This window comes from Lagopus muta, chromosome 4 (genome assembly GCF_023343835.1).
Source record: "Lagopus muta isolate bLagMut1 chromosome 4, bLagMut1 primary, whole genome shotgun sequence".
NCBI lineage: Eukaryota > Metazoa > Chordata > Aves > Galliformes > Phasianidae > Lagopus > Lagopus muta.
Genome location: NC_064436.1, coordinates 35,043,114 through 35,067,187, shown reverse-complemented (window position 1 = coordinate 35,067,187; position 24,074 = coordinate 35,043,114). Strand labels below are relative to the sequence as shown.

At 37.2% G+C, this 24,074-nt stretch overlaps 1 protein-coding gene across 1 annotated transcript in view; it reads right to left on the bottom strand.

Annotated features, from left to right (window-relative positions):
* PDE5A (phosphodiesterase 5A) overlaps positions 1-23,608 on the bottom strand; it is a 132,412-nt gene extending 108,804 nt beyond the window's left edge. Inside the window, exon 1 of the mRNA XM_048943322.1 lies at positions 23,105-23,608. The gene's annotated coding sequence lies outside the window, so the exon portion shown is untranslated. The remainder of the gene's footprint in view (positions 1-23,104) is intronic.
* Between the last annotated feature and the right edge of the window lie 466 nt (positions 23,609-24,074).

The following is a 24,074-nucleotide window of genomic DNA, read 5'->3' as shown; positions in this document are numbered from 1 at the left end:
TTGTATTTGTAACTTTACAATTAGGAGTACAAAACACTTCCTGAACAGTGAGGAAGTAACACTGTAAAGAAAATCTGTCTTCTGGCAAAGCAGACAGAAGTTCCTTTAGTAATACAGTAACATTGATTTTTTTTTTTTTAAATTTATCATTGCTTTCCAACTGTAATCATGACTTTACCATGGCTGTTTCAGTCACCAATATGACTGGGGAGTTTCTACTACAAATACAGATTAACAGATAAAGTCTGGGATAGAAAGTGAACAAGACTATGATTAATTTTCTGACTTAGTGCTGCTTTGCTTCATACACAGCAAATACCTTTTGGTTTAAAGGGCTATTTCCAAATCCTCAAAGAGGGAGACTGCAGATCCAAGACAGGCAGTTCTATACAAACCAGCTTAGAACCCTAATTTAAAGAACTACAACACAGATCTAGACTGAGAGCTGCCAGATGGATAAGTACTGGCTGTGAAGATGTCTTCCAGGTGTATGTAATTTAGATTAACTATAAAGCTGATTTCTTTTTACCCCCAGAATTAGTGAGCCTACAATGAGCCAGCTAGGCTGTTTGTGTAGTTCCTAGGGTGTGGTGTCTGAATTACAATCTCTAACTCACTATACCTACATAAGGTATGCTGGTTGCTTTGCCCCCGAGCTGCTGTAGCCAGTCCTTTACATCATACACTGGTCTGTGAAAGCAAAAAGCATTGTGGAAAGATATGGTCCTAGGTAAGAAATTAGGCCTGGTCTAGGAACCACTGGTAATAACTACCAAAGCTGAGGTAGATTTTCTTCTCTCTAACAACATTAAAGAAACTTTATGTCTAGTCTTGTTTTTCAAAATAAAAAGTTCCTATCAGATTAAATTAAAGCAATTTACAGAAGAAAGTTGTGAATGAGTTTTTCACATGGCAACATGTCTCTAACGTTGTAGACAGCAGTCCTTTATTTTTTACATTTGAATAACTGTCAAGACATCTATGCAAAGTTAATTCGTTCTGAGTGTAGGGTTCAGAACTCAGTTTCATTGCTGGCTGTAGTAAGGTGTGTTATTACATTTTTAATGGTCACTTACGGCTCACTTAAAGGTTTTATTACAGCATACAACTTAATCGTGCTCTGTGTATTCCTGGAGAGGTTTTGTTCCTCTATCCTTGTTCAACTCAGGTTTACTAAAAAAAAAAAAAAAAAAAAAAAAAAAGTAAAAAAAAAAAAAAAGTGAAATCTTAAAGATGTTGGTAAAATCTTTGAATATTTATGTTGGAAGGGATTTCAGGAAGTTGCAGAGTCCAAGACAGGCTGTTGTCGGCATTACAGCAGGATGCTCATGTCCTCTTGCAGTCAGTCACGTCCTCATGCTGGAGGCTGGAAGTCTCACAGCCTGCTCAGTGTCTCCTGGCTGGAGTCAGCAAGAGATGTGTTCAGCACAGCCCCTCAGCTCCTAGGCTACCCTGGAGAATGCTTTCAAGAGACATTGCTGCAGTAATCAGTGATAGTGTCAGTCTGTTTTTGCAAATCTTTTTTAGCTTGCTTGGCTTTCCTGCATTGAAATCATGCTTTGAGCCAAAGGAAAGTAAATGTTCATTCTGGCTCTGTGGGGAGGAAGAACAGCGTGGGATATAATTTACTAGAGGTCAGGAGAGAGAGATATGGGAAGATATTTTGGCAGTCAAATCCACTCATGAACTTGTTTTCTGTTGACTTGATCTAGTTTCTTCTGTTCCTGCCTTGTTCTCCACCTTTTTTGTCACTCAGTCTTTCCTTCCCTGAATAGTTTGATTCGCATTAGGTCCCCTGACCTGAAAAAATATATCTTTCAGAACAGTGAACAGTGAAACGTACACAACTTCTGTTTGCTTCTCTCAGTTTCTTTTTTTTCTTTTTTTTTTTCCTTCAGAATTAACCAATTAGCTTTCCTTGGACTTGACAAAACTGTAGGTTATCCTGCCTAGTGAGTTTCTCTGATTTTGCCAAGCTGTAGTTGCCCTTAATTAGAAGAGAATACAGATAAATGCTAACATATGAGAAGGCTGGGAGAAATGTTCCCTTCACAAAGTGAAGTCCCATGATTAACTATGAGCCTGAGAATCTTGTCTACACTGTGTTTAGAAGGGATCGGTGACAAGCTTCAAATCATAGGAGCTGGTTACAAAAGGAGAAAAAAGTCACTGTGGTGCAGCTACATACTTGCAGAGGGGACCATTAGCCTGGGTAATCTGTGTTTACCCTTGGGCTAGGCTTTAATTTCGGTTCTCATGGAGCAAATTAGGCATGACTTTACTGACATCAAAGTCTCTGTTCAAGATGATGTAACTTTTAGCTAGTGAAGCTGAGGTCAAAACCACCAATTCTTTTAGGCCAATTCCTTTAAAACTGAGTGGGTGAAGTAGGGTTCAGGCCTATGATTTTATTCTTTCCAATGAGCACTTGCGCAACTCTGTGCTCACAGCTGGCTTTCTGTCTTAAAGTGCCACTTCTTGGCACCTGAACTGGCAATTGCCTGGCTGCAGCTGTCCAACCACGCCATCACAATGGGTTGGGAGCAGGCAACTTTGGAACATAAAAATGTGAGGGAGTATGAAACAATCTTATGATGCTCTAAGAGCTGTATTGGATTCTGGCTATTTCAAAATAAAAACTTTATTGGTAGTCTTAATGAATAATTTTCTTATTGTATTTTCACTTTAAGTTAGTGAAAAAGAGGCAGAACAGAAATGGAAGACACCAAGTAAATGACTGAACTTACTGAGAACTTACTTTTCTTCATGAGAAAAACAGAAACATCAGACAACTGCTGAGATACAGATCCAAGTTCAGGTTGTCATGTTTGGCCAGATGTCATTCTTAAGCTGGAAGCTTATATACACACCAGAGGTGGCTTTTCTCAAATTAACATTCACTGTTTTTTCCAACAGTGTTTCCATTTTTAGATTATATCACATCTCGTTGCAAAAGGAAGGACTAAGTGTCTTGGCTGAAGGCAAAAATCAGTGTCAGTGCAAGCAGTATCTGCTTATCTCCATGCACTTTAATCTTGGCATGTACCATGTGTCTTTCTTAGATCTCTCTCATGAAGTCTGCTTGGTTGCTGCAAGGAACTGTGCTAAAACTTTCAGGGGTTTTCCCAACTGGTGAAATGCCCTTTGATGTGTTTTATTTATGAGTGGCTTCGTGTTGCTTTGGAATGGAGGAGTTGCTTTAGTGATGCAGTACAGCAAAATAAATAAATAAATAAATAAATAAATCTAATAAGCAGAAATCTAGCTACTGGCTTTCCTGTTCTGGTGTTACAGATTTTTGATTTTGTGAGGAGAAATCATTATTTCCAGATACACTCACAATCCAGGATAAAGCTGCTGGTGTGGGTGTTTTTGGCATTCACTCACAGTGCTATAGCTGGGGATTGAAATAAAAATAGTGAGTTTAATGAAAAACTCCCTAAAACTATTTGTGCCCCTCTGACTAAAGGTTGAGAGTATCAGTACCGGTGCCCGCTAGGTGGCAATGTGACGTGGCGCTGCAGCCGGGAGCAAGTAGGATTCCCGGTGCCGGCAGTGAGAAGACATGCGCTGGCTTTGTGGGACCGGCGTTGTTCAAGACCGTGTCGGTATGAATAACTTCTGGTTCTCTCGGTCTTCTATCACTTGCTACTTAGCAATACCATCTGTAGTATGTGTTAAACATTCTCCATGCCCATAAGCAAGCAATTGTGTTCTGTTATTTCAGCTGCGAATCTGATAATCTAAGTGAGATTTTTAAAGAGAACGCCTCTTATCTCTTGCTGTTATGTTGAATTTGAAATCTGCTCAGGTCTGTATAGGCTGCAGCCAGGTTCCCAGCCATAGGAAACAAGAGCACGTAGGGTACTCTGCCTACATAGCAAAGAGCAGACAATAACTTGAGAAATTCTTTCAAGCAGAACTAATTCTTACAGTGTACCCTGTGGCTGCAGTTTCTACAAAGAAAAGGCATTACAAAAAAAAGTTTCACTGAATTTTTATTTACTTTCTTATTTACTGCTGAGGTGATGAGAGAACCCTCAACTGCCCCAGCAGCATGCTTGGAGGAATGGTAACTACAAGTACAAGCTGTGTGTGTGATGCTTCTAGAAGTCCCTTGGAGACAGCAGAGGATAAAGCCCAACCTGAAATGAAGCACAGTATGATATTTCACCCAGGTGCCTGTCATTTGGTGTAAGAGATTCTACTGCAAAAGGCTGTATTTTATATTCAAATTCTGAGGTAAAGGAATCAGGTCTCTGTGGCATGTTAGATGTGACTGCGTTGGCAGAATGGCAGAAGCTTGTAGAAGCAAATAGGAAGATCCCGATTTGCTGCCTATATTATAGTTAAAATGAGATGCTTCTAGAAAAATGTCTGCATTTCAAGTAAGCTTCTAGTCAGGTTTTTTTTTAGTGTATTTTGTTTGTTTGTTTGTTTCTATTTAATAGTCAAATAGGCATGAGACCTTACTTTTGTATTCTGAATCTCAAATCTAGGGCAGGCAGCAAGAAATATTTATGGGAACCTTTATTTGCCTGTAGCAAAGCATTGCTCAGTTGTTTATCAAGTGGTAGGATAGTACTTTCCCAGCAGTCAAGTGTTCACAAACATTTTCTTTACACATCAGAAACAACTTCTGCAGATCCAGCTACTGGGGCTGCACTGATGTCAGCTGCTGCAGTGACTTCTTAATGGGGTGATTTGAGTCAATAAAAAGTCAGGCAAATGTTTTGCTGCCCTCTTGCTGAGGTGGAGTAATTGGCAGTATGTGCTGCAGATGCTTGTTACAAACCTTTAATTAAAAAGTAAGCTGCTGCTGTAAAGTAGAACACTATAGTGCAGCAGGGTAGCAGATTTCTACACAGATTTAGCTGCGTATCCATTATGATATCAGTCTTTTGCTGCGTGATCACTTCTATAGTTTACCCCATGCCTTCATCTTATCTGTTTGTGTAGAAAACAAATGCGTGTTCAGCTAAAGCTCACACTCAAGTTGCCTTGAAATAAGGTCAGTTTTACTTGTGTAACTTCTTGTGCGCTCAGGTTCAGCTTTGATTATTTTGTATGCATAAATGCAAATATAAATATAAATATATTTCAATAAAATGTTGTGATCTTAATAGATAAAGATAAAAAGCCCTTCAACAATGACAGTTAGAGGCCAGAAAAGGACATGGTAACAGTGGAAAAGATTGAATTTCATATAATAAGAAGCAGTCCAGTGTTCACTCTGCCTAGCCAAGGTAAACCACACAGTATCTTACTGTATAAACAGAATCATAAAATATATGATCCTCTAATCTTAAGGTTGCATCAGTACAGTTCCATTGTAATTGCCTTTACAAGGGATAGAAGAACCTAATGTTCCAGTTTTCACAGAGGCATGGTGCCTTCTAATCGCTGCAAAATGCAATTCTGCAGAACTTCATATTTCTGTTTAAGTTCTTATTTAGCTAAGGCTTGCAAGGTCTTTATCAAGGAGAAGAGCAGTTTATTTTGAACATCTGGATCTTCCTGAAAAACTGACTCTTGCTTTGTTTTTATTATTGCTTTTTTTTTTTTTTTTACCTTGTTATTACATTTTCCAACTGGGCTGATAGCTGATAGATACACAGAGGGAGACAAGATATTGCTCAATCAGAAAAAAAAACTTGTATGTCAGCCTAAATGAGAATGGCTTCTCTGCATTTCGCTTTAAGTAGCGTGAGAGCTCCCAGTAACTGGTAGTATTTTCACTTGTTGCTTTAAGTATAAGTTGTAAAATGTAATCCCTCACTTTTCCGAGAATTTTTCTAAAACTTGATTAGAAGGCTTTAGTTTAAACTGTTTTGTTCCACTGGTATTGCTCTGCAGAAATAACTATCCATTTTCTTATTCAAGAGCACACAATATATATGATTTAATTAGAATCCTACTTTTAAGTAGCACTGCTACTGCTTAGGTGTCTCCAAGATACCAGCATGTGCAGCTGTCCTTGTGCAAGAAGACTGGCGCTGTGTTGTGTTAAAGGTAATCAGTACATATAGACAAATAATAGCACATGCCAACTATTGCCTATGTCTTGTTATTTGTGCTAGTTATGAGTCTTCTGGCTGTTCATCCTCTCAGTATACGTTTTTCCAGTTATTTCCAATTTAAACCTTTCCTTTCAAGTCAGGAAATGAAGAGCTTTGCTCACATCCAGGCACTACTTGTCAGTTAAATTATTTCCTCACAGGACTATTTACATCACTTCTAATTAGTCTACTCACGCTGCATTAAGTTATGCCAAAATGTAGAATGTAGTTCAGAAACAACAAATAAATTCTCTTGTAAAGAAATTGGGAAATACAAAAGGAAATTCCACTTGTAAATCTCTTCAATTCTATTGCAACAAACTGTATTTTTGGCCTGTCTGTGTGAAGGGGGAAGCCCAACCCTAGTCACTTAGCTCAAGATGACCATTACTTTGGCCATGCTGACTATTTACTGCTTTGTCAGAAATTGTATTAAATAACCATTGTAGATCATATCCTTTGGATTCATGCCTACTGTAGATAAATCATTTAAATGGATGAGAAATAAAATGACAAAAGTTATCCTAGGATTTAATTTGAATTAGTACATAGTTTAATGAGAGTTGTGAAAAGGGCTCTTGAGAGCGTGAATAGAAATGCATCAAGAAGCAACCATTAAATTTTAGATTTATATTCATATACACAGATCTGATAACTACTAGTAAACTGGAAAGCTCTATATTTGCTTAGCTCTTGTTTAACATGCTATGGATCACATATATAAGCCACTAAGTGAGAAAACAGCAGACTTCAAATGCTATTTGGTCTAATTCCTTTTACTCATGATCTTTGCAGGGAAAAAAAAAAATAGCACCCAAACAAACATAAAAACATAATTCCAATTAATATACTTATCACAAATTATATCAGGCCTTTCTGACTTTAGTGGAACAAAATATTACAAATTACAGCAGCTACATGGATGTTTTATCAGATCCACTCTTACAGTTGGGATCATAGGAATGCTTTCAGTTCCCTTTCCCTCTGCTCTACTGTCCAATTATTCCTATGCTGAGGTGGTGTAGAGGTGGAACTACAAACCTGCAGCAGCACATGTGAGCCTTATGAGGGCTGTGGACTTTATTGTGCTGTGACAAACCCTGAAAGGCAGGCGACACATTGCTGTAAAGATGGCCTGGAAGCTGTGGTGCACCTGTGTGTGGCTGTAAGTGTAATAGCTCTTTCCTAGATGCTTGGAAGCATCTAGGATGCTTCAGAAGCACCTATAATACTGCAGCTCTGAAAGCATCACAACTTATTCTCCTTTGCCTCTGTATTTTCACTCTGCTGACTGAAGTTTTCATACCCTAAACAAAGATTTATCCTTTTAATTTGGCTGAAAACATGAGAAGTATTGTCAGGGCATGAAACTTTCCCCAGTCAGACAAAGCAGAACCTTGTTAATGCACCATGGATTCTTGTGTTGGAGAACTTTACTGCTGGGACAGATGTCTGCAGTTCTGCCTGTATCAGATGAAAAAGCAGAAGACAAAGAGGGCTAACTAGTTTTAAAAAACAGTAGACCGTTAGCATATGAGAGCATGTTGAGCATAGTACTTTTTCTGTGCTGGAATTAATTGCTTTATTCTAACTTCCTGTGTTTTTGAAGGCTTTTGTGAAGCTGTGGTGGTGCTGGAAACAGTGATGATGAAGAGCCAGGAAAAAATAGAATCTTTGTATGGTCACTAATACCAGAATATTTGGAAACCTGCGAGTTTTATTTTTGGAAGACTTTATTCTAATGCTGTATTTTGCTTTAAGTTTGCTTTTTAATTATATTCTAACAGAATTAGAGACAGTTTGCTAATCCCATTTCTCTCTTTCTGAGCTTAAGAAATGCCAAATTGATAGCATCCATCCATCCCTTTGACTCTATAAGTGTGATTAGGCAATTGCAAAGTCACTAGGTTACTCCCGGAAGCAGGGTTATGGATTCTAGCCAAAAGCATGGAAGATATAATTAGTGTTGAAGACTTTTCTTCTCTTAATCATACCTTCATACTTGATCTCTTTCCAGTCTTCCCAAAGAAAGTTGTTAGCTACTCCTTTGAAAGAAGGGCATGAGGATCCATAGCTTGATTTGTTTTACCCTTCAGCTCTACTTTCCTTTGAAAACAGAATTACTTGGGCTATATGAAATTTAAATTACATGAGCAGTCCAAATGTTTGAGAGTCAGTGGCAAACAGTAATTCCAGGGTCAGATTTCAAAGGAGCTTCACTGCAGTTACTGAGACAAAACTTAAAATTTGCAGGAAAAAAACATTGCAGATCCACTGATATATCTCTTCTGAAAGCTTGATGGGAGTTTTTGGAAGAGCAGCTGAAGCTACATGTGTGAACATCTTAGGGGTTTGAGCAGGTGAAACCTGGAAACCTGGAAACTCCCAGCTGCTAAGGGCTTAAATCATTTGTTGCACACAGAGGGACTACTCATATCAGAAGTACTGAGTCATAATTAAGTCTGTAAAAGAGGAGTTAAATGATAAAACCATCAAGAAATTGACTAAAATATCTGCCTTTGTTGTCTAACAGAAAGCACAGTGCTTTCCCCAGTCTCCAAAAGATTCTGAAAGACTAATTTGGTAAGCTGACTCAGTGTCTACAAACAAGATTCTTGAAAGAGTTGTCTTTCCCAGCAGAATGGTTGGAGAGATGATCTCCTAATGAAAATACACTTTTGCAGAGACAGCCAATAAAGTAGAAACTAAACTAGTTATAGAGGAGTTAACCCTGAATAATCCATCAGTTTTTAATTTGTAATTAATATAAATAACATGTTTTGGAGGTGCTGCATTAATTACTATAATATTAATATTTCACGCAGGAAATAAAGAAAAAAATGAACTACTGTGTTCCATTTGAAAACTTAGGGCCACTCATGGTATGTTCACAACTTTTTCTCCTTAGTAACATCTACTGTGGGAATAGACATCTGTTCAAATCAATATAGATGACCATAGAAAATATGCTGGGATCTGCACTATGTAGTGCTGCATGAAGTTGTTTAAAAATATCCTGGAGACCAGATGCACATCTAGAACAAAATGCTGCAACTCAGGGCCAACAATAATACTTGGTTAGACTATAAAGTCATCCGGTGTATGGAAACTAAAGGCAGCTGATTTAATCAACTGAAATTTGTTAGTATTCTGTACTGTTTAGCAATTGTTTATTTCAATGATAGCAGGATGTTATGCTCTCCAAAGGTAAATACTGTTTATACTTTATAACCCTATGTTAAGGTGATTTTCCCACCTCCCCACCCTGTGAGGGGGAGTTTGGCTTTGATCTTGAGTAACTGAGACAGAAATATCAAAAAGCACAGTAAATCCAACATAATACCTTCTTGCCCCAACACACATTCCAAAGTACTGAAAGAACACAACATTATTTTTTTCCTTGAATTATTTACTCAAGAAAACAGATGAAAAATAGCTGTTTGTGTAGCAAGCTCAGGAGCCTTATGAGCTTCCAAATGAATGTACTGTGTGTACATCTTAGTGTACAACATATACCTAGTTCTGTTTTGTTTTTGTGTTAGTGTGTGGTGGCAGAGGAGAAGAGATTTCTAAAAGCAAAGCAGATGTTATTCCAGTAGTCCTGAAACAAACAGGAAGATAGCCTGAGAAGTAACTCTGTGGATTTTCTTTCTCTTTAGCATGCAAGGTTATTGTGTATTAAATTTGTATGCATATTTAATAGAAAGTTAGTGCTTTGAGAGATTTAGTTTGCATTTAGGGGCTTAGAGAGCTCCTACCGAGTTTATGTATTCAATTCCATAGTGCATGTTCTCTTGAAGGAGTATTTGAAAGAGCCTAATGTTGTCTAGTGAATTTGAATCTGTTGTACAGAGCCTGTGACTAGTGCTTATTACAAGTGCAAATAGACTTTTTTTGTTTGGGTTTTTATTTCTTGATGTGTACAGGGGAAGCATGCATACAACAGTTCTGTTTTTTGACCTCTCTGATAAGTTTCCATCAGATCTGGTTTTCAATTAACTATTAAAATGCAGGATTTTGAATAATATATAATTCTGAATAATAATTATAATAATTAATTATAATTATTATTAATTATATAATTATAATAATAATAATAATTCAGAATAGACCCAGACCTATCAGCTGGGCTTTGTGCTGGAAAATACCTTGGGGGCTGAGGGAGGAATTTTTCCTCCCAGGGCATTTATATGTCTTACAGCTGTGAATTTGGCCTTAGGTTAAAGTAACTTCTTTGGAGAACTCATCTGTAGATGGACTGGCCAAGTGGTTTTTGTTGTTATGCAGTATGACCTTAGTCTCTTCTTACAAATCCCTGCTGCAGGGATGATTGAACATCTGCACATTTCCCCTCCTAAGGCTTTGGTTTTAGTACTTTTTTTATGTCTACACTTTACAATGTGTAGCTACCATAGCATTAATCATGCAAAAAAACCCAAAGTATGCCTGCGTCCTGGGAGGAATGTGTCTGCTGATAGGTCTTGCTAGTGGCAGAGTAGTCTTGGCCTTGATGCTCTGCTGTCATCTGAGATGCCAGAAACAAGATATTTGTGGCTTTATGTACCCTAAGCTTTCATAAGGCAATTCTGAAAGACCCAGCTTCTGTCTGCTTTATACATACCTGACAACTGGTCTCGTGTAGTTTATTCTTCAGGGCTTTGCCTGAAGGCCTGAAATTGTCAGGCAACTGAAATATTAAAAATACTAAGTGTTCATATGGTATGTAAATGCATGGTATATGGTGTATTTTCTGTTTAGGGACTATTCACCAGAGTAAGAATTTGGGTAGGTGCTTGATCTATGCTGTGAATTCCCTCAAGAAACTTAACCTGAAAAAGATATGAAGAAAATCTCAACAAACATGAAGTTTTGATCTACTGCTTATTATGTAAGAAATATACAGCCAAAAGTCAAGGCAGGAATATAATGAAGCAGAAAGTAGGGCGTGAATTGTACTCTTTTAAAAATTAGAATTAATTATCTAATTTTTGAGTAAGAGGAACAACAGATTTATTAGGGGCTCATGAACAACATTAAAACCTGGAAATGACAATTAACAGCAACCCACTACTTGTTAAGTCCATGATAGAAGGTTCTAATTCATATGCCATCTGGAAGAGAAAATCTGGTTGAAAACAGCCCTTAAAATGAGCTCATCACTTGGTTCTAAGTAATTCTCTGTTGGAATGCCTATGAACAGCAGTAGAAATAGTCGCAGCCATGGCTTCTACTCGTCAAAGAGAATGCTTTTTTTTTTTGTTATACTAGCTAAATAGGAGAGGGGTAACATGTTCTTTAATAATACATTGAAAATGAATAATGATAAGGTAATTTAAGCTATGTGATAAAGCTGACACAATGAATTCATGGTCACTTAAAGCCATTTTAGATTGCAAAGTAGAAGAGGCTTTTAATTTTTAAAGCAGAGATTCTGAAGCAGATATTCATTTGACTGAAAGATGGCAAGAAGGCAAGGTACTTCTCTGCTAGAGTTTGTGAAAGATTAGATAAAATGGTTCCTGTGGCAGCAGAGATTGGGTTTAATGTCGTAAGAGATCATTTTTCATCACTTTCTGTCCCCACAACAAAAATATAGATGAGAAAGTCAGTGTATTCTGCTCCTGTCTGCATTATCAGAAATAGTAATTAATTTCCAAGTAATTAACACTGTATAATCCCCCCTACATCAAAGACATCAAAGGGGTTTGCCTTTAAAGCCTCCATAATCCAAAACCCAGCATAGTTCCTGGGCAGTGAAATGAACAACAAATTAATAGAGATTCACCAGCCTTCTAGAACTTGCTAGCCCCAGGAATTGTCCAAAGCAAATCAATTTTATTTATTATTTAACACTACAGAGCAAAAAAATATGTAAGTGACAACAGTAATTAAACTTTCAGAATGATTACAAGTAGGACTGAAATAACATAAATTTTATTTGGTAAACACAGTACACTACTTAGGGACCTGTTATGGTACAAGGCATAGAGGAGAAGCAAGATGTGAGTGTTGATTAGTTTTAGCATTTCTGTAGCTAAAATCAGACATTGCTTCTAGCCACATCTGCCTGTGTTCCTTTAAAAAGTGTTTGACATTATTATATTTGCTGAAATAAATGACCACGGCTAAATACAACTATAATTGGCATGTAACATTCTGAAACAGTGGAAAGATGTACTAATGAAAAATACACAGCCATATCTTGGTATGCGGGCAATGAATACTGTAGGCCTTGACAACCAACGCTGTTTTCATGTGCACTGAAGATACTATCTGCTTGCATTTACTTTGTGCTTTGGAAAGTATCTCTTAAGTCATCATTCTTCTCTGACCAGTTATCTTTGTCGTGGTCTTACACAAAGATGTGCTGTCAGCTGAAATTCATACCATTAGTCATATTGTTGATTCAGCTAGTCATTGCAACCTCTTGTATCAGTTTCTTCTTTATTTATCTTTGAATTAGTGCTGATCTATCACTGTGTTAAAATGATTGTGTGTATATACATACATATATTATACTAGTATTTGTATAAGTTGCTAGAGACCTTCAGGAAAATTTTTAAGTTTTAAAAAAATCTAAAAATTAGTTTTTGAATAAAAAAAAAAAGTATTTAAAACAAATTGGATGCACCGCTGAAAACAGTGGGGCTTTCCTATTCAGTTCTGCAATTAGAGTAACATACCCCAGGACTGTTCCTTTGGCGTAGGAAAGATACAAGAGAAACTCGAACAACTTTGTTTTCAGGCTAGTTCAAAATAAGACTTGCTGTTACTTGAAGGTTGTCTATCACTAATGAATTCTTACTTGATGGTAGATATTTAAAAGTTACTGTATCTGTGTAACAACATGCAGCTATAATATTTAGTTAATTCTGTTTATTAGTCTATGGAGTTAAATGCTGGTATACTGTCTATACTGTAAATTCTAATAAATACTGCACAATTAAATAATATACCAAGAATCATATTCTTTTTTTTTGTTTAGTATTCTATTCTGCTTTGTACCACATATCACTTTGATATGCTGTGGTAGAATAGTCTGCTCAAAGAAACTGAGTGGCAGAAATCAGAGGTAAATGAGAACATCTGAAACTGAAAATATCTAAATTTAAAATTGATATCCAGTATTTTCTCCTCAATAAAAGCATGTCTTTCCTGACATATGTGCTTGTTATCTGCTAATCTTGACATTTAAGAATATTTCAGAGTAAAACAAGACTGCCTTTGGAAGAGATGTTTGGATGACCAAATTCTCCTGTGGCTCTTTAGGAAGTCAAAGTCTGTGAAAGAACTTTGGTTGCAAAGAGTCTCTTCTGCGTAGAAGGCAAAAGGAAAAACTTGAAGTCCATACCACATGCAATTTGTTGTCTGTTGTTTTTTCCCATACATAGCCAGCTTTCTCTGGGGGGAAAAATGCAGATGGTAATTGGTTTTTCCATAGCTGTGCAAGGATTTTGTTAACAGATGCTGACTGATTCTGTTCTGTGCCATTGGATGGCTGATTCTCAGAGTACTTGCTCAGGGCTGCCAAGTTACGAAGTCATGATGCACATGCTGAGTGTGAGTAAAAGTTTTATTACTTTGAACAAGACTTCTTAGCTCAATTCCCTTGTTTACATTGATCTGGATATTAATGACCTGTTAGTTTGAAGTGGACATAAAAATGTCATACGGACTAAATCAAATCAGAATATTTCGTAGTTTTATTCTTCAAATGTTTAATAGTTAATATCACTGGGCTTCACTCTTCCCTTTGATACAAGTTTACTGGCTAAACGATCACCTTTTTAAATAAAATGTAAACCCACAAATCATTTGGCTGCTTTTGCTGTAATTCCTATGAGCAGAGTCTCTTCTTGTGGAGGTGAAGGAATGGTTCCTCAAAGAGAGTGCACGTGCAGGACTTTTCCTTTTAAGTATTTAAAATAATCACTTAGTATAATACAAAAGTCTTCAGGGCCTAATATCTGTCAATTATGATAGGAGAAACTTGAATTATTCCTGCTTAAGATTGTCTCAAGTTTTAAAATACTAATCTTGAATATTTTAAATTCTAGGCTAGGCGTGTACCCTGGGCTGTCGTTCACCTTTTTGTAAAGAAACTTGTTTAATCTGATAATATGAATACAGAAAATGAGTTATTTGTTTTTTCCTCTTTAGCTTTTCTAGTTTGTTTCTTTTCTCATGTTTTGTTAGTGAGGACAAATGAAAGACAAACATGTGAAGAGTTAACATTTCAGAAAGAAATCTCCCAACGTATAGTTAATGAGAAAATGACTTTTTTTTTTTTTATTAAATGGTTGTTTCCCATAAGATCTTATTTATAATATTTAACTAGGATATACACTTAGGGAATTACTATGTAATCTAGGAATTAAATTAAAACTAACGAGAGAAGTTATATATGAAAACTCAAATGACTTTCTTTAAAAAGGGATGCTTTGTGCTGCTGCAGTGGAAGTTTGATCTGGACAAATGCAATGACATTTGTTGCACTTTTAGATAAAGTGCTTCTGGAGGAAAATGGCACTTGACCACAGTAAAATCATAAATAATTGGGGGGTTGGACTCGATGATCCCTGGAGGTCCCTTCCAACCCCTACAATTCTGTGATTCTGTGAAATAATGTCCGGATTTACTTAATTTCATGAAGCTAATCTTATCTAGGTGTTATATCAAAGCCTTCTGGTATTCAAGAACAAATCGACAAGAACAAACCAATAAATGCCCTTGCCTTCCTCATACAAGAGCTGGCAACATGAGAGTCAACCTGATCAAATGATCTAAGAAGCCTCAAGTGAGTAGTGCCTTACCTTCACTGGCTTCTGCAGTGATGCTGAGCAGCTGCTTAAAGCAGCTTTGTATGTTGTTGTTCTTGTCAGTTAGCATTAGAAGTAGAATTTTAGTGTTTCAGCAATCTGTTTATGATATTGTTGTATGATTCAACAAGAGTTGTCACCGCCTTTTGAGACAACATCTTAAAATTCTTTCTGCATGTGGGATGACCCAGAAACAAGTGATGCACCTGGACATATCAACATATTTCTGTTGTGCACTGTTAAGTGACTGACAGGTTAAGGATATGCTTCAGACAGACTTTTGGTATCTATGATGCGTGGCTCTGACTACAGTATAGGGAGGTGCCTAAACAATGTGAAAAATATATGAAACATGGTTGTTCTGATTTTGATTCAGTTACGATCAGCAAGAGATGGACTAATGTGTCAAAAATGGGTGCTAACTTGTGACTAAATTTCAAGGTTGAAATGGTTTTGAAACGGTTTTTAATCTAATTGTATGTCTAGCACTTGATTTATATATGTATATGATGAGTGTTGCATGTGACACAAGTCATTGAATCATAGAACAGAATCACAGAATGGTTTGGGTTGGAAGAGACCTTTAATATCACCTAATTCCAGCCCCTGCTATGGGCAGGGACACCTCCCACTAGACCAGGTTTCTCAAATCCCCATCCAACCTGGCCTGGAATTCTTCACAACCTCACCGGGCAAGCTGTTCCAGTGTCTCACCACCATCACATAGGAATGACATGCACAGAAAAATCCTATTGTACAATTCACGTTGTATGTGACAATGTGATTCATCTACTTGGAACTTCAGAAGCCCAATTAGTCTTCATCTTTTCTTCTTTTATTCCGATAAATTAAATCCATTATTCAGTTCAAAGTTGGGTAAGTCGAATATTTTAGAAACACATCTTGTGAGTTGAGTTATGCAAGGCTGATTGTGTCTGGTATATGTTTTCCACAGAAATTGCAAAAGCTCATCTTAAAACTCAGAATTAATTGTAGTTTTCTTTACTAGTTTTTTATTTTGATTTTTTTTTTACTCTTATTTAGTTTATCATAATTGGCAACCTTATCAAGCTTCCATGATTCTCATGATTCTAATAAGGGGCTGGAAATTCTTGTTCTTAAAATAGGAAGACTGAATTTATTGCTGTTAGAGAAAATATTTAGGCAGACCTATTTAGTATAGGAACAGTAGAATGATTCATAAGCTTCAAAAATGGTTCCTGAAATTTTACTTGGATTGTCTCTGTGGAAGTATGACAGGTGAGCTCAAAAAGGCCAGAGAATAGCAGATAGTAAATAACATTGCTAGGGAGTTTTGAGACTGTGATGAATAAGGAGAAAGACTGTATGTGAAGCCATAGCATAAGAGTGTTGAAAACAATCTCCAGTTACATAGATGCGTATCTAGTTTCCATATACATCTCAAGAGCATTAGTGGACCAAATTTTGCACAGTGCTGCATGTAGGCAGAACCTTACACTTATGACACTGAAGTTAGCACTTGAGCATGATGAAGTCTAGTGCACAGGCCAATTAAAACCAACTTTTTAAAGCTTGCTTATGTCTCTTTTACCATGATACCAAGGCCACGCGGAAATAAAGTCCTATGGAAAACTTAAGAAACTCTAGGACATCACACTAGACTTCTGAAGAAGAGTTGTAGGCTTTTTTTTTTCCCCCAAATGCTTTTTTACTGCTAAAAGATTGCTGTCTTACACAGAATGAAAGTAACTCAGATGGTGATGTTCAGTGATTTTACACAAATGTCTGCATATGGAGAAGAGGAGAAGAGGAGGCTCAGGGGAGACCTTATTGCTCTCTATAACTTCCTGAAGGGAGGTTGTAGTGAGCTGGGGGTCGGCCTCTTCTCTCGTGTCATTAGTGATAGGACCAGAGGGAATGGCTTCAAGCTACGGCAGGGGAGATTCAGGCTGGACATGAGGAAGTATTACTTTTCAGAAAGGGTGGTCAGGCACTGGAATGGACTGCCCAGGGAGGTGGTGGAGTCACCGAGCCTGGGGGTGTTCAAGGAAAGGCTGGATGTTGTGTTGAGGAACATGGTTTAGTGGGAGCTATTGGGAATAGGTGGTTGGTTGGACTGGGTGATCTTTTAGGTCTTTTCCAACCTTGGTGATTCTATGATTCTATGATTCTATATATTATCTGCCTAAAAGCATTTTGTGGCAGTGCTTGTACATTTATTTAGTTAAATATACATTTTCCCTATACCAAAAATATCTCATCCATCTTAGCTCCAGAAAAAAATAAAATGAGGCTAATAGCAATTTGTTAGTATTGGCATGCAGCAGTGTTTCTTTGTTCTTTCCTTTCAAGGAGAAGATGCAGAGGTTTTTGGTTATAAAGACATAATCTAAACAAGCATGTAGTTTTAAGAGATTAAAGGATACAGTGACTCAGATGGGACTGGATTGTGAAGAAGAGTGACAGTGAAATAGTAAATTACCAAATATAGGAGGAAAAGTAGGATAAAAGCTGAAGCTGATTTTTTAGAGTTTCAAGAGACCGATTAGCAAAGCAGATGGATATAAAATGAAATGAGAACTAATTGGGATCTAATAAGTACAAGAAAAATCTGAAATCTGGAAGACAAATCCTGTATCACCCCAGGCAGTCACTGATCCTTAGCAGCATTTCTTACCAAAGAAAGTGCATTTCTGAGAAATGCAACAATGTAATTTTTAGAATGATCATTCACATTTTTCAGTTGAACAAATTGAACAACCAAGTCCAATTTTTACTTATGTTCTACTTGGTCACACAGAGATATTGTTCATTTATTGCTGGTGCCATCCAGCCATTCTAAGTTAAATGCAATGATGTCAGCTCTCAGTTCTGTGTGAAATTTTCTAGCTGAGATACAAGACAACCGTTTTCAGGTAACTGTTGTTGGATAGAGATTCACTAGAGCCATTGGCATCTCAGGAGGAAAAGGCTACCAGTTTTCTCTTAGTGCTGCACTTGGTGGTGGTAGCAGTCTTGGCCAAGAGAGCAGGGCCATAGCAGAGTGACATGGATGTGCTGTGTTGGCCTAGCAAGTATAGCTAGGGAGACACTGCTTGTGTTTGGGTGTGATAAGTGGCATATGAAAAAATTGGGACTGGGGGAGAAGCTGCTGCAGGAGCGAGAGAAGTGAATGCTACTTGCCTTCTGGGACTGTTGTTCCCAGTAGTGCTGGTGGTACCCACTGCTGCTACAAATAATTCTGTTACTACTGTGTAAGTGGGCACTATTTCCTTCAGCTGTCTCTGCTCTTTGTATTTTCTCTAGGCAGCTAGCACCAGGCATAGCAATGGGGATGACTTTATTATGCAGAGTGCAATCTGGGCAGTAAGTAGCACTGTCTGTAGGTCTGTGCTCTGTCCCCTCTGTGCTCCTTGTACTTGTGCATACAGAAAGAGTTCCTAGCATTTGATCCTTCTCTTTTTGTTCTCCAAATGTCCTGGTTTTATGATTTTTGGTTATCGATATTCCGCATCATAACATCATGTAGTGCACTGGGAATTAAAGTGTTAATACCTGATAGAACTGACTTTATCTTTACATCTGCTTAGTAATAAATATTAACACTGTTTTGTTTCCTTCTACTAGACCTGCAAAGTTAAAAAACAAAAGGTATCTAGTCTAACTAAATTCCAACTGTCTGCTTCTAAGGCAAGCCTACATGTCACTGAATTCTTATTACTGATGACTGTGTTAACCAGAATGGACCAGGGTTGATACTTTCAGTGTCTAAACTTGATTTTTTTGATGTGAAATTAAGAAATACCTTCAAGTCATGCTTTATAATAATAGGCAGAATTAAAGCTTTTTTACGTGCTTATTTTTGAGTAAAATCACACTTTAGGACACTGGGATTTGTTTTGCTATCAGGCTTGCTTCAAAAACTCAGGTTTTGTTAAACTGAGGATACAAGGCATATTACAGAGGAAGGTAAGAAATCTTCATGATTCTGGTCAGTCAGTTGTGCTTTTTTTTTCATTTCAAATTTGGGAATAAGCCTGACTCTACCTTCTAGAGGCTAATGAAGTAGCTGCTCCAGAAGCTGATGTGTGCTATGTTGAAGAGTTTTACACTTAAAGAAGGCACAAGGAACTTCTGCTTATAATCAATTTCTAGCTACTGCTTGAGTGAAGAAAAGATCATCGTGATATAAGTGACTAATTCTATATGGAAAAGGAGTGGAAAAAAAATACTTTCCTCCTGTGTCATGCAGGCAATTGGCTCAGTTCCTGAGGAACTTGCACAGCACATAGATCATCTGTTAACACCAATCTAATGTGGTCTTGAGATCCTGAGGGCTATGCAGATGATTGCTTCTGAAATGAGATTGGGCTTTCTCCTGCTAATGAGAGTACCCAGCAGATACCCAGGTCTACGTGCCAGAGACTGGCTTCATTTAAAAAACAAATGAAGTGTAGCTGACTCGTGCTAGCTTTTCTGCTGGAGAGCTATAGTGTTAGACATTGCTTTAGGAAGATACTCTGAAATGAGGATTCTGATTTGAAGAAACATTTGCTTCATGGTCTTATGCCATGGAACTTATTAAAAATTAATGTTATTATCAAAATTTCTTGCAGGCTAAATAAGAACTTAATGGCATTGAATACAAAAATTCTGAGATGTCATTTTTCCTATTGCTATGCCAAAGCTATTTAAGTCACACCTGAAACTAACAATTTGGAACAATCTGTCTTTCTTTAGCTTTCTTATAAGAAAGATAGAGCCCTATTCTTAAAGCTATTTATGTGTTGCTAGTTTTAATAACTTAAAAAAGTCTGACTTTGCATAAATGCTCTTCTCAGTGTACATGGTTATAACTTGTACCTCCTTTTGAATCAGCATGTAAGACAATTTTATGCAGAATGCCTCTAGCTATGATTTTCCACTTATATATACATTTTTTTGACAGAAGGAATGAAGAGCAGACAGATGCTCAGAGTAACTGCTATGCAGCTAGGAAGACTTTGCCAAGACTAGTGACTTATGACAAACTAAAATCCTTTACAAACTGATTTACAATTAGTTTGATACACAGTCAGCTACGTTTGATTGGATTTCTGAGTAACTGAGAAATTCTGAATGAATTGGAGAACATCTTTTTTTAAATCTCTTTTTAAATGTGCCTAATGTTCTGTCAGCCATGCAGACAACGGAAAACATTTGTCAAAACAGATGGCAATGCAAGCCCCTCCACTGCTGAACACGAATGGTGAGTTCAAGGACCAGTTAATGGCAGGAGAGCCAAGAAATATTTTGAGATTTAGTTGAACATTGAATATACCCCAAAAAATACACTATTGCAATTCCAGGACTTCTTGGCCATAGCACACTCACAATGCTGCAGGAACAGTCATTTCATATTCTGATTTTCCAGCCAAAATGAAGAATTGCTGAGGTGCACGAAAAATAAGATGTAGCATTTAACATGTTTTTTGAAAAGACATGTTGAACAGCTGGTTCAGTCCAATAGCAGTTAGCAGTTCATGGTATTCTGCAGTGCCATTCGGTTGCTTTTCATACACTAAGGTAAATATTATCATAAAAGAAATTATGCAAATAGAGTATGCTAAGACTAAATGTGAAAATATCTGGATTTTCTATTTAAAAATGCTGGCATGTTACACCATAGTAGTTTTAGCAGAGCAGTTAAGTATCCTGTTAAACAGCTTAAATTACATTTTTAAAATTAATTTAAAGAACTGTAGAGAGATGTTCATCATAGAATAATAGAATCATTTGTGTTGGAAGGGGAATCCTTAAAGGCCATCTAGCCCAACTCCTCTGCAATGAACAGGGTTACTTGCAACTAGATCAGGTGCTCAGAGCCTCTCCAGGCATGCACCACCTCTCTGGGCAACCTGTGCCAATGCTTCCTGTGCTCTATACCCCGTGTAACTTTCTTATGAGCATGGAACAATGATAGGTAGTTAATTTCTATGACTATGGTTTCAAATCGAACCTAGAATATATATTTTTGTCTTTATAAATATATGAGATTCTTCTTTCAAAAAAACTGTTCACTGATACTTGTCCATATATTTTGACAATTGTTAGACTATGCATTTATTAAATTAGTACTGTTTTAAGATGCATTCATTATAATCTTTTATTTTTTTTTCTAAAAATGCATTAGACTTCTTTCTGTCAGAAGAAAATTTAAGTGCTGCCGCCATCCAAAATAACCTTAAACCATGTGCAAGTCTGTTGATGAAAGCTGTTAGATGCATCTGGGTTAATGAAGTTTTTGTAATTTATACCATTCTAGGACCATTTTCAAAATGTTTGCTCTGACTGGACTTTGGAATTATCCCCATCTAGATTAAAGAAGTCCATGCTTGCCTGGACATTATCTTTGCTTCATGGGAATTCTAGCAAGCCAATGTTCCGGAGGATTCTGGTGGAAAAAGATTACTAAAGTTGTGCATTTTCTGGCATGATTGTTCTTATGCCTGCAGGGTGCTGAGGAAGTGAAAAGAGGAGGAACAGGGAGAACCCATTTAAAACCACTTCTGTGCCTGTAACAGATTTATTTCTTCCCAATCAAAATGTTACATTAGATACAAGATGCTCTAAACTGCAGCTTCCCTGTACTGGCAACTGTTAGCAGCAGACCAGACCACAATTTCTCCACCTTGGAGAACAGATCAGGGTTCAAATGGTGATATCACTAGAAGAATTGTGGGCATACTTCCATATGTCTCACTCAAAAACTTGGTGATTTCTTGCAAGGAGGAAGATGGAAGATGTGACGAAAATAGCTGTTAAGTTTTGCCTTAAGCGCTAAAGATCAGTGCAAATGCCCTATGCAGACATTAATGTCCTGTTGGCAGTAGTATTCAACTTCTAAGAAACTGCGTGGAACATGGAAACGTTCCAGGTAACTGTGGCAGATGCACAGTGACACAATGAGGTTTGTAAAGATGTGGGAGGTAATTATTAAAACTGAGGACCTTGAGAATTCTTTTGTCAGATAACAGCTTGCTGTTGAGGCTGTCTCGGGAGGATCACCTGCTCACAGGAAGCACACTTCTACTTTTTTTTTGTTTTGTTTTGCTACAGCACTTGAGTTTTATCAAACCATTTTTTGGTCTTTCATCTTTTACTCTCACGATGTAGTTTGCTCATCAGTCATTCCTTGATCTGAAGCATCTGGGAGCTATATAAAGAAGTGAAAATGGATGCACAAGACTGGAAAACCATGCCTTTACATATATTCATTTAAAAAATAAGAAAAGAAACTCCAAGTGAATTGTTTTCAGAAATCTGGTTAATAAACAAGGCATTTCTTACCTTTGTGAATGTGTTTAGTACTGTCTAAACCAAAAGAAATGTTATTGACCATTAATTCCCCTATAAACGTAAGTTCCCCTATAAATGACGCTTCGTTTCATGGTATTCCGTGGCTAATGAGCTTTATAAGCTTGTATCACTTTTGCTAAAACAACTGGAATGTAACCACCTGCATATTTATCCTACTAGTCAAATTTCCCTTCATTTGACAGACCTCTGACTATGACTTCATCTACTCTGTGAGAAAGAACAAAGATAGCCTGTGGTCTCTTATTATGCAGCACGAACAGATTATATCATTTAAGGTCTGATCAAATGTCTCAGTAAATTCAGCTGCATGCAGTAAGCACTACTGTTATTGGGCCATCTTAAAGTAAGAGTGGAATTCCCAGCTCTTCCCTAAAGAGCACCAGTATGTTACTCCTAGTAACTCTTTTTTATGCAGAATATGGCTTTGTTTTTGCTTGGGATTTCAAAAGGTACCATGCTATTTTTAGTTACTAAATAATATGATTTAGTAACTGTTCTCAATAGATTGTGTTGGCATCTTGCAAGCATTCTATTTTCTCTTAAAATAAAATCAGTTCTATGAAAGCTGCGTTATTCTTATGAAAGCATTTATATATATATTTCTTTTGCATGTTAATCCTTAGCATTATTCTGCTAAGAACACACTTAATGTGCCAAAAAATCTCCTGAACCCCAATTACAAACCATTCTGCAGCCAAAATTTCTCATGTAAATGCCACATCACATTAGGTAGGTAGCAGGTTCTCGAAGTAGATTATCTGTAACCAACTTCTCAGTTTTCTGAGCCTTATGACTGCTGTGCATTCAAAGCATTGTTCATTTATTGTATTTGTCACCTAGTTACATTGTATAATTTTTATCCAGCCAGTTTGCTTTCAGCCTTACCTTGGTATTCACAACCTCATCTTGCTGAGAAGTCTTACCCAGGCTTCTTATCCTGGAAACTTGGGGCTTTTTATTTGTTTTATTAACTTCCATGCCTTGCAAGCAGTCCAGTTTTTGTTCAGTCGTGTTCAGTAGGCTGGTGCACGTCTCTGCACTGCTTGGGTTTTCTTTAATCAACATATGGGCTATAATATATTGGTTGTTTTCAGTCTGATGTCATGGGAAAAAGTGTTGCTTGAGTCAGTATGGAAACGTGCCCAGATATGCTCAAGTTGTTTCTTCCTTGACTGTAGTATCATCTGCTTGGAACTTTTCACTTGCCTTCTAATGGTTATTCCTGCTTGTCCACAGGCTGTTTCCAGTCCAAATATAGTGCTACTTGATTGAAAAAATCCAAGGAGCAGTTTTCTTTTTGGCATGCATTTAGCTGTCCCAACTTATTACTTTCTGGAACTTCTTAGTTCAATTTGTCATAGAATGTCAGGGCTCACTAAGGCTGTCCCTCCGGACCTTGCAGAGTAACTTCTGTGTCTGCAAGGCAAGAAGAACTCTGCAGAAGTTTGGAATGTTTTTCAAACTCTTTTCTCCCCGTGAACTCATTGTGAGGAAGCACTGACCTAAGGTACCCTCATAGAGCTCCTATTGACCTGTAGTCTGGATTGTGCAATACATTCAGGGCTTTGCCTTATGTTGGAGTGTTTTTCTTGCACTAAAGGATTTTTTCTTACAATATTTGGGAATTAGTTTAAGAGCACAGCCTAATTTTATTAGCTTGGCTGCTTAGCTAAAGAATATTAGTGAGGATAAACTAATGTAAGTCCACTAATAAATAGCAGAGCGGAGTTACAACAACAAAAGAAATAGTCCTTAGATTCTAGGGAAATCACTACAGGGTAACAACAGATCAGTAGTATCTTGAAAGGCTGTAATATTTTCCTAAACTGTATAGGTAACGTGTGGAAATTTAACA